The following is a 19204-nucleotide window of genomic DNA, read 5'->3' on the forward strand; positions in this document are numbered from 1 at the left end:
TATATTGATGCTAAGAATAAAACAAAATTATGCATATAGTTGCGTCTTGTTTAGTTCACGAATGTTCTCTATGATATTAAATTACTATATAATCTAGAGTTACGCTGTAAACAGCAGGGTAGGCAGAGAAAACCTGATGTTAAAACATTATGGGATAAGGAGTTTCCCATTTTCCGCCGAATTCTTAAAGCACAACGTGTTGAGTGGTGAAACTCAACGCCGCGCTTTGCCTCGACACCAGAACGACGAAAATGGAAATATTAAATATTTAATTGCCTCGAGTGGGTATCGAACTCTTTGTACTGCGCCACGAATTGCCTCAACAGATTTATTCTTTTAATTAACTGTAATAAATTAGAATGATATAATAATCATTTTAAACATGAAAAGAAAAAATTACACTCTCAAAATTTACGAATACAAAAATTTTAAAATATTTAATATATTTTTACTTATTAGGAGAAGAGTCATCTCGTCCACATTTAACTTAACGACTAATGTAAGCTGGGTGTCGACGTCTCACTTATCTGGCGACGACTGCAAGATTGATTGATGGGCTGTCAACGCGGATAATAATTTTTCCTTGCCAGTATCAGACTTAACCCCGTTTTACTTAACATCCCTTTTTATTCTTAAGTGACTGAAGCAGATTCTTTAAATAATAAATAAATTTCGGCTTTTTTAGGGATGTACGTTTTTTTATATACGTGAAAACATGTGTAAAAATTCTAATAATTGTTGTTTAATATTACAAAGGTGTTATTAATAGCAGCTAAAGCTGAAAGGTACGATTTAAAACTAATCCTGGAAAATATAATTGAAAAGTATATATATATTTTTCGTATTAAAAATATGTACAAAAATTTTTGTAAGTTTCGGGCATCCTCGGATTTAAAGTTCTCGTCGTTAACAAGCAAACGTTGTTGCTTAATAGCAAGGATTTTACTATTTCAAACTGTGTTGTGAACGATTTCAATATTATGTCTTAATGGGACAAACACTATCAAAATTTCGGGGTACGGAAGCGTTAAGTAAAATCTTGTCATAGCTTTTTATCTACGGCAATTCGATGAAGCCGCAAGCCGTTTGATAGTTTCATAAAATTGTCAGATAGTAAAAGGTTTTTGGGAAACAACAGCTGTGCTAGCTGCGGGTACGGATGGAATGGTGGACAGAATAGAAATATTTCTGATCCCGCCACGTGTATGAAATCTGTTTAGTGTATACTTAATCTTGGTACCGGAGCGATTTACGAGGGCATTAGAACTCATGTGCAGGTATAATTGTGTACGCAAGCAGTAAGACGTATATTGCTTGAATGAATTGTAAATGTTTGCTATTTTGTTGTCGAATGAGATATTCAAGTTAATTTTCAGGTTATTTAGTTATTTCTATTTTTTAATATTTGTCGTTCAAATTAGGGTAATTGAAATATTAGAAAAAAGATATTAGCAAAAACACTACAGTCCAGACAATATTAATATGAGTCTACGAGTGATTGTTAAAATTTTGAAATGCACTTAAATGTAGGTATATAGAGAAAGTAGCACGTCTATTCACTTTGTCGTATTCAAATTATTTTCATTAGATTGCTTTAATGATTATGACGTCAGTTTATGAAAATGGGAGTAAGCTCGAGTTGTATTCGTCGCTCCTCTGGCACAAGAGCTTATTGAAATATTTTTAATTAGATGTTCAAGAAAAAATAGTTGGAAGTTTTTATTCCTTTTATTTATTTTATATGTAGGTGTATTTTGTGTAGATATATTTTGCTAGTTTAGATAAAATATAACATTATAATTTTACATATAAATAGAAATGCGTATATGTAATATCTAAAAATAATTTTTGTTTACCTTTGTACTTTATCTCGCATTGCAGAATATGAAAGAGAACCCTAGTGTATTAGACTGTACCGTAAGAACCGAGTGCAGATCGAACCCACTATTCATTTACAATCACATACTGTCTCACTGTCAAAATATTCATTATTCATATTACATTTTAAATCAGTTATTTTGTCATTCACTCAAAACAAGGCAACTCAAGGCGTTTTCTTAGGGTTTCGTACCTCAAAATGAAAGGTTCTTTAGTTCATTATACCAATCCTAGTTTAGTACATTCATGTCAGAAAAGCAAATTGACGTAAACGCTCAAATGGCAAAGAGTAAATCTAAGTGTAAATTTCTTGATATATTTAATTATTTTAAAAATTAAATAGGATGTTAAAGAATAACAAAAAATCTTTTAGCGTAGATAAAACGTCTTACTATCACTTATTAGGCGTTATCATAATATTTAATTTCCTTAAGTGGAAATTGAACCTAGAACCTGCTGCAATTACAGTCGCATCTTTGTGCCGCTGCGCCATGACTTTCCTCATTTAAGAATGTAATTGAAAAAAATGAATTAGATTTGAATATATTTGCTCATCGAAGTGAGATGCACAGTCAAAGGAAAGGCGCCGGATTATTTAAATTGAATTGGCTAATATGTGCTGATCTGCCATCAAATGGTCTATCGAATTGGGATCCAATTAAATTTCGCATTGTGATTCGTTTGAATGGAAAATTTCATAAAGTCATCCTCTCAATCAATCCTATATAAACAATACGTGTCTGTGTAAGGGACGACACGAAAATTCACTTCAATTTTGCTACTTCGATGCGACGATGTTTAGTACATTTTGTTTATGAGAGTCTAAGCACTGCCAATGTTATTTTAGTTATTTATTTGGTTTTTTTTTTTTTATTTTTTTATTTTAGAAACTACATCCACGGGCGCATAGTTGCCCGTGCCTTTTTTTATCTTCTTCTTTTAATGTGAAAGTTCTTTTAATGTGGCGTACTTAATTTTGGGACAATTTAAACTGTACTTATATCTAGAGCTTATACTAGAGGGGTTGGATGAGACCCCTACCGACAATTTTTTTTTTTTTTTTTTTTTTTTTTTAATTATTATTATTATTTTTTTTTTTTTTTTACATATATTATTATAGTATTTTGTATAATTATTATAGTCTTTTGTATAATTATTATGTATATGTATATAGGTGTGGAATTTATTATATTATATTTATTTATTTGGTTGGATATGCAGAATTTTTTTTTATAATTTTAAAATGGTCTCATATTTTTTTTTTTGCTATATTCTTAACCAAATTATGAGGGATTGCTAAAATTGAATTAAATTAAACATAAAAGATAGAAAAATTGATATTGGAAGATTGAACTAAAAATAGCAAATACTCAATCGAACACTTCCGCCCACACAGATCCCACGCATAGCGCATAATTTGGCCTGGAAGAAACATTTTTGTTCAATTTGCTTAAAGTCCTCTTAGTTAGCTAAAAGTTGGATAAGACGGAATTGCTTAAAGTTCAAAACCCAAAATTTAACGAACGTTTGTGATGAGAAAGAACATTTCAGGAAGTTAATAAAGCTCTTTGATTCTATTAATCTTGTTGGCTCTGACATATATAGTTTGTTTGTCTTTATCCCTTTTTACAAGCTTTTATTTAACTTGCCGAGTTTGTTAGTGTTTGCGACCGCTAGGGCCGACCTGTCTTAGAGTGGAGACCCCGTACCAAACGTCCGGTGGGACTCCCTGTTAGATGGACAGACGACCTTTGACCTTTTGGAGGTTGGCGGGAAGCGGATGGGTCCGAAGAGCTGAGGATCGAGTGTGATGGCGAGAATTGAGGGAAGGCCTATGTCCAGCTGTGGACAATCGATGGCTGTCCATGATGATGATGATGAAATAACTAATCAATATCCCCCCTTATTATACATCACTATCACAAAAATCTTTTAATATAATATCAATATATTGTTTAAATAAATAAATGTATCCAGACGAACAGCAGACTTGAATACTGGCCACTGTCAAGGTGATGTTAAAATGATTTCGCCGACGTAGCGCGTTTTTATTGAGAACGTCGGAGAGCTACACATAAAATAAGCTTTACGGTAAAAGGTTTCATACGTTGTTTTCTTTTATTATACACTAAATTTACGGATGAAGGGTCTAAGCTTTAAAATTTAATTTAATAATTATATCAAGAAACGATAGCATTGTTTTTGTGTAAAAATAAATGTCTACTAATATTTCCATTATCATTTTCTATGATCTTTAAATTTTAGTAGCCAAATGAAAGGAAAAAACAAACTGTCATGACTCAATCGTGTTTCTGTTTTACGTAACAGTTTAAAGCTTATTCCTTTTTATACGTTTTGCATTTACAAATCTTTTAACATTGGTTTGATAGACACGAGACTTGTGAGACAGACAAAAGGAAAATAGGAAAACTATTGTCAATGAATGTAATATTATTGCTAACGTATTTTCAAAAGGAAAAGATAGTAAATACGTTTATTCAAAACATTAGAAGTCGTCGTGGCCCAGGGGCCCAAGGATGTGACGTGACGGTTGTAGGTTCGTTCCCGATTGGAGGGAATGAATTATTATGATAATATTTTTATTCTTCGTTTTGGCATGAAGGCGGGTTTGGACCGGCGCGGCGTTAAGTTTCGCCGGTGGGGGACGGAGTCTGTTTATAGGCTTCACTTATTTAAAATCTTATCATAGATGAATTAAACATATTATTTAGCTCCCCACATATGTTTCTGATTACATCTATTTTACAAAGGGTAAGTTTAAATTTTAATCATACATTATAGATTTAAGTGGTAATATGGGTGTGTCACAGCCCAGTCACTGAAGCATGGTATTGAGAGCCATTCAGTGAATAACAGAGCGTAAAGTACGATATACGATAAATGAGTCAAAGGGAATACGAAATGATGCTGGCTATTACTTACTCATGATATAATTGTATATCAGAATTTAGGGCTTTTGTGTGAAGCTTTTGTGTGAATCTTAAGCCTTTACTTAAAGTAATTAAAAGAAAATTATTATAGCTTGTGATTTGGAATTCTGGGTATAAAATTACAGTTTAGATGTCTCTATTGTTGTTGATTCAAGATAATTGTGAAAGTTTTTAGTACATGCAATACATGAATTATTTCATAAATATATACCTTTGTTTAAAATAACCTTGTTAGTTTATAGCGTGTAATTAAGACTAAAATTTAAAATTATTATTAATTTTAAATGCAGGATGCAAGTTACATAATGTTATATAAATCTTTTAAGTATTGTCATTTATTGATTTTAGACAGATTGTTCATCACGTTATTAATTCAAAGATCGCCATTAAGATAAAGAAGATTCGCGGCATTTCTCTTGTCTTCTTAACCTTGAGTTAATTAAGTATTTAAATTAATGTGTCTAATAAATTATATACATATACTTATTACTCATTATTTATATTATTATTATATAACCTTAAAAATATATCAATATTATAATAAATAAAAATATAAAGTAATATTTTATTAAAATTGTCAAGTGCACCGAGGGTCAATTTCATAATTTTAGGTCCACGAGAAATACTCGTTGACTCAATGTTTTGATTAATTTAATATTAAGGATTACTATATTCATTCCTTCGCTCTGGTATCAAAGCAAAAGCGAGTCGGTGAGTTCCACCACTTAATACATACACAGCCTTCAGTATCCTTTAGGCAGAAAATAGGGAACGGAGTGTCTTAACACTAGGTTCTCTCTGCCTACCCTGCTGTGTGCGGGATACAGCGTGATGATAAAAAATATTCACGATTCACATATTTATGTCTAGCCGTTGCTTGCAACACAAAATGCATGTGAAATTCTAACATTTCATACGAACATTTCACTGGCTCGTTATAGAGCCATATAAATTAGACGTCATGAATATTTAGATGTACTAAATCATACAACCTTACCATAAACATAGCTTCAAGAGTCTAAAAGTAAAACCGGAAATTGTTTATTTCGCAAATATTTATGATGAAAATATGAGAAAAGTGTTTCTAATATTTACAGAAAAATTTATAAAAAAACAACATTTACACGAACATAACTGTTCAAAAGCTAAAGTCCATACATCTTTTAACAAAATTCTTTATTTAAGGAACGATTTAAAAACAAAAAAACTTCAATTTTTTACTTTAGTTACTAAAAGTTAAGAGCTGTTACTGAGATGCTGTTTCTGAGATGCACGTGCACAGACAAACAAAACAAGCAGACGAACAGGCGGACGGACGGATAAACGAACAGACGAATGCACGACAGACGCACAGACGGAAAGACGAAATTTATAAAAAAAAAATTTTTTTCTCTCATATATTATGCCCTTTACTACTTTACTTACAATTTTATATACATATAGTATAGATTATACATAAAGTTAAATAAAAAATATTAAAATAATATCTCGTTCAGATGTCAGTCTACGATATTATCAAACTTTCGCATGTTGCCAACTCTTACTAAAGCTAGATAAGCAGGAAAAGTTATCATGTCACTCAACAAAGTTTATTTGTTATTCAACCATTATATTTAAGTAAATTAATATGAAAAAATAGTATAATATGAATGCGCCTGAATACAAATTAATATTGCACTAGATGTACCTAGTACCAGTCGTGAGGTTAGGTTGCGAGAGGAGCGATAGGTCGAAGGTTCAAATCCCACTCGAGGAAATGAGTTAGTTACTTAACGAGCAAGACTGACTAGATTCATTAAAATATATGGTTCAAATATCTCAAAATGTTATAATAAAATAGTTTATTTAAGTTATAATAAAATTAATAAAAAAATATAATGTAGGTTATCAATTTTCCTAAAATCTTCTTGAATTCAGTTGTAAAACATATGATAGGTAAAATGGAACGTCGCTGTTACTGCATTGATAAAGCAAACAGCAGTTAAGTTAACCTTAACAAGTCATTGGCTTCTTGCCACATATGGAATTCCATACAAGAAAGACTAAACAGTTTTCGTATATCTTTAAATAATAATATTAATTAAGTATTTTACATTATTTTCATTATTCTAATAGTGATAACAATCGTGATGCTTCGTGATTCAAGAAGATTATATATAGCTTACTAAAATAAGCAATCAAGTTTCTTTAAATACACTTAAATTATATTAAACTAGCGGACGCGCGCAGCTTCGCTTGCGTATTTAAGGGTGAATTCTAATAACCCATGAAACATGTGTTCAATGAAATATTTTTAAGAGTTTAAATATCAAATTTTATAAAAATCGGTGGCGATTTAAGAATTTTCCCATACAAACTTTCAACCCCTTATTTGCACCTAAGGGGGAGAATTCTAGAAAACGATGAAACGCGTATTCAATTAAATACTTTTAAAAATCTAAATTTCAAATTTTATAGAAATCGGTGGCGATTTAATTGTTTTTCCATACAAACTTTGAACCCCTATTTCACCCCTTCAGGGTTAAAATTTTTCAAAATCCCTTCTTAGTGGATGTCCAAATTACGAAAGTAAACATCTGTCCAAGTTTCACGTTTCTACTATCAGCGGTTACGGCTGTGCGTGCGTCTTACCTCAGTCAGTGAGGACAAGTCCTTTTATATATATAGATAGATATTCGTATTGTTCAAGCAAGTGAAGTCGCTAGTATAGTATATAGTACTATAGTGAATATGTAAATAAATATGTATATAATAGGTAATGTGTTAAGTTTCTCTGTTCTCCACTCTCCTGCCTATTTTGAAGATGTCGCCTGTTTGAAAGGGGCGTCAGAATCCCATATACATTTTAGCCAGATATTAATGCGAGCCAAATATTAGAGGCCAAATCAATTATTAAATACTTCGCCTAATATCCAAAGGAAGTTATTGAACATTACTGTGTATTTAATGTGAGTTGTGACACTACAGAGTTCATCGGTAATTTAAATTAAAACTTAAATGGCGATTAAAGAGAGTGGTATAATTATTGCTGTTAGTGCTTGTAGTGCCTATTATGGTTGGAAGATAATTACAAAATTGCTTTTGTCTTAGCGCGAGGTTTAACGATAAATTATACTTAGATCGAATTCATTGCTGCAATTAAGAGTGTCTAAGGCGAAATCTCTCTCTCTCTCTCCTTCTAGTGTTACACGTTTCATGAAAAGCAATGTAATATTACTTTCAAAAAAGTCTTTATTACTGACTTTTAGATAAGTTCACAACCACAAAAAAGATTTGTGTTAGAAAAGTGAGCGGTAAGAGAGGTAAGGGGAGACCTCGGTTGACCTTCAAAAACACAGTAACAAAGATACTGAAGGGAGGTCACGTAAAAAGCATGAGGACCCCTCGGAGGCCATGTATGAAGAGGTTAAAGACAGTGGACGAGGCAAAAGAGGTATATAGAGACCGTAGCGTTTGGCTCTCCATTTTCTCTGACTACCCCGGTACTGCGTGAAACTAAGTCAGCTTAGTTGAGTTCATTTCTTCTGTCTGATAACGAGGCAAAGAGTGGCGTTGAGTTCCACCACTCAACATGCGATGCATCCAAAATCAGTGTCTGTCGGAGTGTCTTAACACTAGGCTCCCCCTGTCTACCCTGGTACATGCGGGATACAGCGTGAAGCTGAAAAAAATGTTATCATGTAAGCGGTAGTCTTAATTAAAAAAAATATAAAAATAATTATTTTGATTAAGAATAGAGTATACACAATATAAAAATATAAAGGCAATACAGTGAAAACGTGTCAAGTCTAATATAAGTTAAGGCGCTTATTTTTATTTGTAACGTAAAAAAAAATGTGAAATTGTGTATTGAAATTATTATTTTAGACTTACAGGTTAAATTAGAATTTTCCGTTGTATTACTTTAATATAATATAATTAAAATTTGAACTTGAACTTTGAAATTAAAAATCTATATATAAATTTTATTTTATTTGACGTTAATGTCTTTATTGCAGTGTATTTCAACACTAGATAGTAGCTACTATCCTTATATATATAAGTAGCATAAAGGATCGTTAATTAAACCATACCAGACATATAATTAAGCCTAAAGTTTTATTGGATAAAGTCTAATTTTCTTGCTATTGTTTTTTCTTCTTCGCGTATGTATTTCCTTTATTATGAAAACTAATATGATAAATAATTTATATGTGCTTTAGGGAGTATTTTTTAAAACCCTCTAACTTCTGTTATATATATAAAACTTCAACAATTTAATTCAAACGGTTATTGATATATTAACATTTAAAAACTAAACATTTAACTTGGGTCTCGTTTAATATTTATGGTTTTAATTGGATCTATATTTATAAATCCCAGAAGGCGTTATAAAATAATTAGATCTGCAATACTGTACTCAATATTCAACAACGTAGCACTCGACCTTTTGAAATTTAAGTGTCTCTTCTAATTTCGCTTTTATAATATTATATCTTTGATGTTAAAACATTCTAACACTCAAAGCTTAACTAAATTATTTGTTGAAATACACTGCAATAAAGACATTAACGTCAAATAAAATAAAATTTATATATAGATTTTTAATTTCAAAGTTCAAGTTCAAATTTTAATTATATTATATTAAAGTAATACAACGGAAAATTCTAATTTAACCTGTAAGTCTAAAATAATAATTTCAATACACAATTTCACATTTTTTTTTACGTTACAAATAAAAATAAGCGCCTTAACTTATATTAGACTTGACACGTTTTCACTGTATTGCCTTTATATTTTTATATTGTGTATACTCTATTCTTAATCAAAATAATTATTTTTATATTTTTTTTAATTAAGACTACCGCTTACATGATAACATTTTTTTCAGCTTCACGCTGTATCCCGCATGTACCAGGGTAGACAGGGGGAGCCTAGTGTTAAGACACTCCGACAGACACTGATTTTGGATGCATCGCATGTTGAGTGGTGGAACTCAACGCCACTCTTTGCCTCGTTATCAGACAGAAGAAATGAACTCAACTAAGCTGACTTAGTTTCACGCAGTACCGGGGTAGTCAGAGAAAATGGAGAGCCAAACGCTACGGTCTCTATATACCTCTTTTGCCTCGTCCACTGTCTTTAACCTCTTTATACATGGCCTCCGAGGGGTCCTCATGCTTTTTACGTGACCTCCCTTCAGTATCTTTGTTACTGTGTTTTTGAAGGGCAACCGAGGTCTCTCCTTACCTCTCTTACCGCTCACTTTTCTAACACAAATCTTTTTTGTGGTTGCGAACTTACCTAAAAGTCAGTAATAAAGACTTTTTTGAAAGTAATATTACATTGCTTTTCATGAAACGTGTAACACTAGAAGGAGAGAGAGAGAGAGAGAGATTTCGCCTTAGACACTCTTAATTGCAGCAATGAACTCGATCTAAGTATAATTTATCGTTAAACCTCGCGCTAAGACAAAAGCAATTTTGTAATTATCTTCCAACCATAATAGGCACTACAAGCACTAACAGCAATAATTATACCACTCTGTTTAATCGCCATTTAAGTTTTAATTTAAATTAGCGATGAACTCTGTAGTGTCACAACTCACATTAAATACACAGTAGTGATCAATAACTTCCTTTGGATATTAGGCGAAGTTCTTAATGATTGATTTGGCTTCTAATATTTGGTTCGCATTAATATCTGGCTTTGAGTGTTAGAATGTTTTAACATCAAAGATATAATATTATAAAAGCGAAATTAGAAGAGACACTTAAATTTCAAAAGGTCGAGTGCTACGTGGTTGAATATTGAGTACAGTATTGCAGATCTAATTATTTTATAACGCCTTCTGGGATTTATAAATATAGATCCAATTAAAACCATAAATATTAAACGAGACCCAAGTTAAATGTTTAGTTTTTAAATGTTAATATATCAATAACCGTTTGAATTAAATTGTTGAAGTTTTATATATATAACAGAAGTTAGAGGGTTTTAAAAAATACTCCCTAAAGCACATATAAATTATTTATCATATTAGTTTTCATAATAAAGGAAATACATACGCGAAGAAGAAAAAACAATAGCAAGAAAATTAGACTTTATCCAATAAAACTTTAGGCTTAATTATATGTCTGGTATGGTTTAATTAACGATCCTTTATGCTACTTATATATATAAGGATAGTAGCTACTTGCTGTATATATATGTATATCAATAGATTGTTACAATCAAATAAGGTATCTAAAATGTAATAAAAAAAAACATTGTAAATGTAATAAAATAGAAGGAATAATATACAAGGATATCTCTTTTTCATAATAATATAACCAGTAATAAAAATATAAAAAAACTGTTTTTACATTTTTAAAATGTTATTTGATACTTAGGAAAGAATAATACTTTTTAGAAACCATATGGTGTGTTAGCAACAAAAATAAATTGTTACAAGCATATAAGAATTTCGACGTAGCTCGATGAGAACGTATGGCTTAGTGGTCAGAGCGCTTGGACCAAGAGTCGCGGGTTCATATACTGCTACGTTAAAATTTTTATATGTTGTCTAAAAAGTATAAAACATTATTATATAATTTCAATGTAGCCTAAATTAATAGCCTAGAAAGATATAGTACTATATAATTTGCAAAGCAATTGAGCTATTTAGCATATTTATAAAATTTTTAACCTACATTTATAACCTGTTTACTTTTATATAGTTCATAATCTCACCATCTACATTGTTTCACCTTTATATGTAGTTTAAATCAAAATTGGTCAGTAGGTACATTAACAATGACTTAGATGGTGCTTTGACGTAATAGATATTCATATAGATATCTAAGGGGCCGTACATAAATCACGTAAGGCTCTAAAAGGGGGGGAGAGGTTCGGCAAAAATCACGATAAACCACAAGGGAGGAGGTGGGGTATAGTACGATATCACGTGTACTTATTTAAACATACTTTCGTTAAAAAATGCTTAAAAACATCAATTGATTTAAAAAAATGCTGTGATATACTTTGATTTTATTACCTTATTCGTGTTTCATAAATTATAATATACAAAGTAGATTAATCAAATTTCATTCTGGATGAATAAGTGGAGGAAATAAGTGGATGAAATATGAATCCAGAATTGGAAACTTGAAGGTTATATTTGAAAATCTCAGCCTCAGGCGAGTTGAAAATTTTATTTGAAGTCTATATTCCTTATTCATTTCGCTATCCCGAAAAGTTCCCTTATGAATTGTTTAATGTCTTCGATATTTTTCTTATTAAAATAACAAAATGATGTTCTCAATATTTACGATACAATACAGACGAAAAGAAAATAAAAATCTGTATTATATTTCCTTTAATACCTACTTATTATACTGATTATAATGTCAATTTTGGAAAATCTGGCGGCATCATTCATTTTGCTTTAATAAGATTATTAAAAAAGGTTATTAGTGAGGTAGTCTTAGCGTAGAAGCACAATGCTTGACTGTAAACACAATGAATGTGGGTTCGATTCTCAATCTGGGAATTGTATTATTTTCATTTTCGTTTTGGTAATAAAATTAAACGCGGCGTTAATTTTCGTCGCTAAAAATGCAATATCTCAAAAATTTGGCGATGCGTGGAGAACAGGTTCTTATCGCTAGCTTTCCTCTGCCTTTTTTTTTCCCTATTTTCGGTATATTGAGCGTAAAGAAAAAAATAGACTATACACTAAAATACTCAAACTTTTATTTTAGTTATTTTTATTTAATATAGAAAATTAATTTTAAAATGAGTTTTACGCGTTCATAGAAAAACTTTTAATTAAAACTTATATCTTACAATTTCAAGATCAAGTTAAAATTTATAGATGTGAAAATGTCATTTATGAATACACAAAAGGGATCGGAGTTAACATGAACATCACTTAACTAAGCACGTCAAATCCTTATCCCCTGGCGCTCTATTGTTAAGTTAAGAACAAAAGCTTTCAAATGAAATTTAACCAAAAATTTGACTTAAAAGTAAGAATATGTAAGAATTTCATTTATGAAATTATTGAGCCTTTTTTCAGCTTTATGCTGTATCCCGTACGTAGCATGGTAGGCAGAGGGAATCAAGTGATAAGACCAGCTCCAAACAAACAGCCAAAGCCAATTAGTCAGACAATGTATTTTTTCTTAGTGAAACTTAACGCCGCACTTTAATCTTTATTTCTTTCTATTATAAGTTGATGTATTATAAAATCAATCCAGCATATCGTAAACACCAAAAACATTGCTTATAAATTTGAGAATAACTTTAGTTAACAAATAAATTGAAATTAATTAAATACTGTTTACTCACAAAAAATAAAAGGTTGAGTACCTCGTGCGTTTGAAGCACCCTTGTGGGAGAGATGAACCGAATAACGTGACTCAATCGAGAATTTCCGAATTTCGCTGATTAATAATATTCTTCGTTGAAAAACTTTTTAGGTGATGGTATTACCTCGTTTCGTTGCTAGCTGTCAATTTATCACAGACATTTTTGCCTTTACTTTTTTTACATACATATTAATATAATTGATCCTATCCAAAAGAATGAATAGTATGATATAGCTTATGCTTGAACTAAAATGTAAATATTTTTTTAATTAATTTTTGTTTCATATTTCAGTAAATTCTACGTATATTCAAAATGATAGAACATTTTTAAAGTGCTTTTTAATCTTCTATATACAAAAAATAATTTATTTTTAATTGAAGTAGTTGCTAGGAATTTTTTCTTATAAAAAATTAACAGACAGTGAATTATTAAATATTTCTATTTAGTGTTCTGCAAAGTTAAGCACGACTTAATTTATTTCATTGATTCTTGATTTTAGTGTCCTCCATTATATGCTTTGCGGTCTAAGCAATTATTTTCCTCTTTATCTCTATCTTTCCCTCTTTTTGGTGTTGTGGGAAAAAGCGTGAAACTGAGAGTATTATAAAATCTATAGACACTATTATGATATTTACAGCGTTAAGTAAAATACTGAATATCGTATATTGAACGAACTCCTTAAGTGTGATATCATCAACGAGGGGCGTGTTAAGTACAGCTTGGAGATTCAATCTGGTATAAAAAGCTCATAGATATTTTGTGCGTAACATATACTCGTATAAAAAAATATTTGCTTTTCTAAGCAAATATAAAACTACTGTATAACACTATTGATTTACTTTGAAAAAATAATAATAAGAAGTAAAAATATTATTTGCGTTTTAAATAAATTTTTGCTTCAATTACCGATTCGTGCTTGACCGGTTTTTAAACATTCATCACATTATGTATTTAAAAAAATATGATCGTTTTATGTTCGCTGATTGTATATAGATACTAGCGGCCCACCCGCGGCTTCGCCTGCGTGAACTATGTTATTATTAATTTCCGTCCCTATAAGTACCTACGTCCTATAAGTAACTCCTATGCAAAATTTGAGATTCCTAGCACATGTAGTTTCTGAGATTTCGTGATGAGTGAGTGACCTTTCAATTTTATATATATAGATTATAGGAAAGAGAAAAATTGTTGACTCGAAAGACAGTCAATGAAAAAAAAAAATTAGGTACTCGCAATTTCCAATCATTATTATCAGTAGTTTCAATTTATTAATGAAATAGTCAAAGGCCGTTGATAATTATAGGATAGGATAGATGTATAGAATTGATTTTGATACAAATTTGTATTTTACAATTGATTTAATTACGAACAAACTCTTAATTTTATTAAACTGAACATTAACGAATAGAGAAATGCGTTTACCTGTAAACTTGACGTAATATATGCTGGCAAATATTTACGAATTCCGTTTTCGCGATTAAACATCAGTTTAACTAGTTAACACATAGTTTATTTATAACTGGAGATATTTCTCACAATATAAATGAATTACTCCCACATTATTAGGACGTCTATATATATGTAGGTTTATTACAAATACATATTTAACGAAAAAAAACCAAATATGGTGGCAACTATACTGAGAACATTGTTGACGTCAACAGTTCTTCTAAACACACCAGCATGGTACATTTTCCCATGAGATAATGGCTTAACGTAACGAAATATTCTAAAATAATGCATATTTTTTTACTTGCATATGTAGAGCTTTACTTGTTTTGTACATACCTAGTTATTATCAAAAGTGTATGAATATATGGATAAGGAAAAGTATGTCGAATATTGATGAAAATGATATTTTTCTGTTGTGCTTATATATATTGAATGATTTTAAACTTAATAATACTTTAGTTAATAAATGTTTAATTTTAAAGACAGCTAAATAAATACTTGCATGTTTTAAAATAAAAATTTACCAGAATACTAAAAATAGTATATAACTTTGCTGTCTTAGACTACAAATAATGCAATTTATGGTACAAGTTAAGCTCGAATAAAACATAAAACATGTAGTACCTAATAATTAGATGTTTAAAGTGCCATATTTACCAAAATTATTAATATACTGATAGTTTTACGTTACGTAATATTATTGGCAATGCGTGGTCAGTGACGGAGCTTAACGCTGCGATTAACCTAGTTACCAGAGGGAAAAAAATGAAAATATTAAATATTTTACTACCTCATCGAACCCACAACTGCATTACGACCTCTATTATTATTTTTTAGTTTTTAATAAAAATAAGCAAACAATTTTCATGTAAACATCCAGCATACCAAAGAATTTTTGGTTAACATAAACATAAACGCAGTTAGTGTGTGAATTTAAAATTAATCACTCAACAAACATAACCAGTATAGGAGTAACTGTAATATTATTAGTTAATTTTACAAATAATATTATTAAAAGTTCCATACATTATAGGGCTGTGTACACATTTGACGTTTGCGCGATTCCCCATTCAGAACTCAAATCGCGATAGAAGAGCGTCGGGTCAACAGTGTCACACCGACCGCACGCTTACGAACACCGAGCGCGGCAAAGCTGGCCGTTACGAAAACTACTTTGAAATATTTATTATCTGTGTAATTTTGGCGGCAATTATGTAAATTATTTATTAATGACAAACTATTGTCACCTGACATTTATGTATTTAAAATTTATTAAATGTGTTTGTTATTGATAATCAAAGTGTTTAGTGAATTCATTGATAAAAAATAATTAGTGCATTTGTTTTAGTTTAAATTATGGAATATGACTTTTAAATATTGGTAAAACGTGTTTATAAACTTTGTTTTCAACTTTTACCTGATTTGGTGCCGCTGGGTAAGTTGTTCAAATATTTTATTTTGTAATATTTTTAATTTAACGACAACGGAATTTTTTGTAGTATTTAGCTGGAATATTTCAATAGTATAATGGTTTTAATTATTTTAATAATTTCTTAAATCTACTTGCGTTAAACTTGAGTAGGAATATTTTAAGAAGAAACTTTATTAATTCTGTTTTGTGAAATTATCAACATAAAACGCAATATTTTATTTTCATAATTATTGTTTATCTTAATTAGCCCGGCCATTATTTAACTTGGTATCCAAAAATAATATATATTATGTTATATAGTCATTATCATGATTGGATGTATGTATATTTAGTTTAGAAAGTTTCTAATAAAACTAACTATTATTAGATTATTATTCATCTGGAATATATAAATCGTATGATTATCGTTTATTATATTAATCACGAGCCATTCAACATAGTTGGAGTTGGCAAAATGTATTAGGAAAACACTAATGCAATCACCTCATAGAAACTTTTTTATTTAATCACAATATTAATAAGAACATTAGTTTATGATTCTGTTATAAAGAAGTTTCTCATATACAGTACAGTAGGTACAAGTTATTTTTCCAGCATTTATCTAATTTGTTATAAATATAATTGTGTCATTTTTATAATAATTAATTAATTAATAATTACTGTACTTAATAGAAATTAAAAAGTATATTAGTTTAATCTCTCTCTCTCTTTTATTATTTTACGCGGCGTCGAAGTCTACGAATATTGTTCGGTACTTAGGGAACGTAGTATGTTACCATTAGTCTCCTTCTCTTTACTCTGCTTAATGCGGTATATAGAGTTAAGCTATAATTTTTTTTTACTGTAGATAAGAAAAAAATGAATTCCCTTTGCGTGCATATTTCATTTTTTTTGCTTCGAGTTCAGAAGGGTATGTGCTATTAAGAGATGCCGACGGGATATAATTTTTTAATAAGACCGAGAGTATTAAAAACTTTTTTAATTTATAAATGTCTAAATTATTCAATAAGCAATAAAATGAACATTATTAATACCATTATTTATTACAAAACTAGGATTCCTTTGTTTTTATAATATAGTTTCTTTTGCGAAAATTCATAAAATTTGACAACATTAATGAAAGTAGCTAAAAAATTTGAAATGAATGCTTCATTCAAAACGACATCAAAAATGACTCTGTTTCTATAATTTTATTGAAGGAAATTTAAATTTATTGTTCGTAAATCAAGAAATTTGTAATGTTAAAAAAATACGTATTTACGATATTTATTATATCTAACACTTCTTTTCTTAAGTAATACATTTTTATTATCATTTAAATATTGCTTTAGGCACTAGTCATTCAGAGTCAGAGTCAGTCAGATACGTTCTATGTTCATATATATAATGAAATGAGTTCAGTCAGGATGAAGTGTTAAAACTTTACGTTTTTCTGCCTACGCTGCTATACTAGCAAGCTTGTACCTACAACAGTACGGTAGAAGAAATAAATGACATTCCACATTCAATTATTAAAATAATCAAAATATTATTAATATAAAGTACAAAATGCTATAAATAAGGATACTAAGCTTCAAATGTAATAGCTAACACATAATTTCATTAAAGTAAGACTGAGTAATATACGATCTTGTTGTCATATTTGCGGAAAGTAGGAAAAGACACTCATAAATTGTCGAAAGTGCTTCTCGATCATAAATTCATTACGTTAAATGAGCTCATAAAGTACTTCAGTTGCTAGGTTTTTCGAGTAAGCATTGGTTATGCAGAACATTTATGATGGAATTTAAAATGAATTATAAGTATTTGATTCGTTTACAAGAGCTAAATCTGAAGAAAAACTCTTTTCTTTTACACATTTTTATATAAAATAATGTCACAAGTTCGGCAATATTGATTCTAAAACATAATGCTTATCTACGTAATTATATTTAACGCAATTTACAGACATATTCCATACAACTTTGAATACAAGAATCGAAATATTAAGCCTACTCGTAAAGTAAACTAAATCTAAATTGTTTGTTCCTAAATTACACATTTGGCGTTTGTTTATAGTAACAACCTAAGTATTTACATAGACGTAGTATGTGGAACGTATCGGATTTTTGATGTAATATAATTTGAACAGAGTAATAATTATAATATGTATATGAAAGCTAGTGAATATTATAAGAATTTACTTACCTATAAAGAATAGTAATATACCATTAACATATTTTTAAATAGTTTAATTTTCAAGTTACCACCGTAAAATTTATCTGTGGTATAAGGTTAGAGAATCCAGTGAAATGTAATTTCGTAATCCACTGTAATTATAGTTATCCGGTACTATTATATATTTTTTTATATTAAAACTAACTGACTAACTAACGCTGTCAGCGTTGCTGGCTTGGACTTGATGACTATTTTCATACTATTACGATTTAGTAGTGGTTGTCATTGCGAAGCCTGAAAATTAAAATCAATTATAGCTAAGATAGATGATCCTGGGCCTGAGAGGTCTAAAAGGTGTTCAGACGTTCAAAAGATGTGCGTGTACAAACAATTTTTTTTTTTACTGTTTCATATATTATTATTGAAGATTAAAAAATCGCCAATAATTTTAGGCAACATGTAAATAAAATTACAATGAATATATTTTTTAGCTTTCGCTGTTTTTCGTATTCAGCAGGTTAGGTAGAGGAGAAGTCGGAACCTAGTGTTACGACACTCCGTTCCCATTAAGACACTTTCTGAAACCGAAACTTTAAAAAGTTTTCCGTCGAATCCTTGTGATATTGTGTGTTACTCGTTACCAGCTTGAGGAAAATGAAAATATTATTTAATCATTTCTTGCAATTGGAATGGAACCTACAATCTGGCGTAATCACAGTCGCAGAATTTTGCCCTGCGCCACCATTGTCCTCAATATAATTAATGCGTGTTTATGACTTGTGGAGGTTAAATGACGTCCTATTTAATACGTTAGGTAAACTTTGTCATCGATTTTGTTGGCTCTATCACAAAATGGTATAAGCTAATTTTCCTAATGTATGTCTGTAAACTTTTCAAAGGATTTCAGTATTAGTTGGCATTGCAATAGAGATTTACTAACTTAAATACAGATAATACCCTTAATAGTATTTGGGGAATTAGTATCATTTAATTTGATATGGAA

At 30.0% G+C, this 19204-nt stretch overlaps 1 protein-coding gene across 3 annotated transcripts in view; it reads left to right on the plus strand.

Moving 5' to 3' along the window:
• Positions 1–15707: 15707 nt before the first annotated feature.
• LOC146538364 (tachykinin-like peptides receptor 99D) overlaps positions 15708–19204 on the plus strand; it is a 66297-nt gene continuing 62800 nt past the window's right edge. For all 3 annotated transcript variants that reach the window (XM_085186999.1, XM_085186997.1, XM_085186998.1), the window contains exon 1: positions 15708–16047. The gene's annotated coding sequence lies outside the window, so the exon portion shown is untranslated. The remainder of the gene's footprint in view (positions 16048–19204) is intronic.

Source organism: Heliconius melpomene, chromosome 6, assembly GCF_056956725.1.
Source record: "Heliconius melpomene rosina isolate 202511_hmr_F chromosome 6, ASM5695672v1, whole genome shotgun sequence".
NCBI lineage: Eukaryota > Metazoa > Arthropoda > Insecta > Lepidoptera > Nymphalidae > Heliconius > Heliconius melpomene.